The sequence below is a fragment of the Nicotiana attenuata genome, unplaced genomic scaffold, assembly GCF_001879085.1.
Source record: "Nicotiana attenuata strain UT unplaced genomic scaffold, NIATTr2, whole genome shotgun sequence".
NCBI classification, from domain to species: domain Eukaryota; kingdom Viridiplantae; phylum Streptophyta; class Magnoliopsida; order Solanales; family Solanaceae; genus Nicotiana; species Nicotiana attenuata.
Genome location: NW_017673672.1, coordinates 89,251 through 90,851, shown reverse-complemented (window position 1 = coordinate 90,851; position 1,601 = coordinate 89,251).

Sequence of the window (1,601 nt, the reverse complement as noted above, 5' to 3'; positions counted from 1 at the left end):
AATGTATAATTTAGAAAGGAAGTATAATTTAGTGCCATATCTTTCATAGTAATTTCTTTATGATGTTGACATGAACTAAAGAAATTATAGAACGTTGAGACAAATTGTTCAAAATCAGACGGCAACAATGTCAGAAAATACATTAGGAAGATGGAGAGCAACAGATGAAACAAAGAAAATAATGTCCTAATACTTGTCTATCCTACATAAAGCACAAGGTTATCAGAGGACTGGCACAAAATATAAATATATTACTAACAAAAAAACTAGGAGAATACATAAACTCTTTCTCCCCTCTTGGAACTCTAAACTAGTCAACTGAAACCAGAATATTAAGGCTGTATGTGGTCCCGGGCCCGGGCCTAAATGGGCTAAACGGGCCGGGCTAAACGGGCCTGGGCTCTGGCGGTCCCGGGCTTCGCGGTCCCGGGCTTCGTGGGCTCAACGGGTAGGACCAGCCCGTGACGGGCCTAAGCCCATATGGTCCTGGGCTAAATGGGCCGGGCTCGTGGACTTAGCGGGCCTAACGGGCTTTTTTTATTTCCGGGCTTTTTTTTTTTAATTTTTTTTATTTAGGGCAATTTCTTGTAAACTATATGTGTATGTATATATATAAATTGCTCTTATGCATGGCTATATAAATATATGTGGTATATATAATATAGAAATCTAATTATTAAAGTGTTTGACGAAAATGTAAAATAACAAATCAATAGTAAAACTAAATTGGCATGCATAATAAATTAATAACAAAGTACAACATGAAGCATAAATACGTCTAATAATTTTAAAATAACACAAATTGTTGAAAAATCTTAAAGACGAATTTGCGGATAAATACCCTCAACACAATACTTTATATGCCTCCTTAAAATGCCTGTGGTACACCCTGAACGAAAATTTAAGACTCTTCCACAGTTCTTGCACTTTAATATTTGGCCTTCTTCATTTTCTTCAAGCACTTCACAGTATTGCGACACAAATAAGCGCACTCTTTCCGAACGAGGCATGATTTAACTTGAAAATTGAGATTGAGCTTAAAGTCTTGAAAAATTGGAGATTGAGAGATTGAGAGAAATTTAGATTGAGAAATGAGTATTGAGTATTGAAATGAAGAAGAGGGAGGGGGGTACTTATAGTGTTAGAGAAGGTTAGTTTTGTAAATTTTAAAAAAAAAACGGCTATTTGTGCAATTAATATGACCGTTGGTGGTCATTGGGGGTGGGGCCCTCATTTTGAAAAATCTTATTTTGTAGTATATATAGTACTACTTCTTCATGTAAATATAATATATATAGTATACTAGTATAGTATACTAGTATAGTGTACTATATATTGTATGTTATGTATATATATTCCCTTATATATTTTCTTGTAGTATATATTGTATGTTATGTATATATATTCCCTTATATATTTTCTTGTACTATATATTGTATGTTATGTATATATATTTCATTATATAATTTGTTGTAGTATATATTGTATGTTATGTATATATATTCCCTTATATATTTTCTTGTAGTATATATTGTATGTTATGTATATATATTCCATTATATAATTTGTTGTAGTATAAATTGTATGTTATGTATATATAT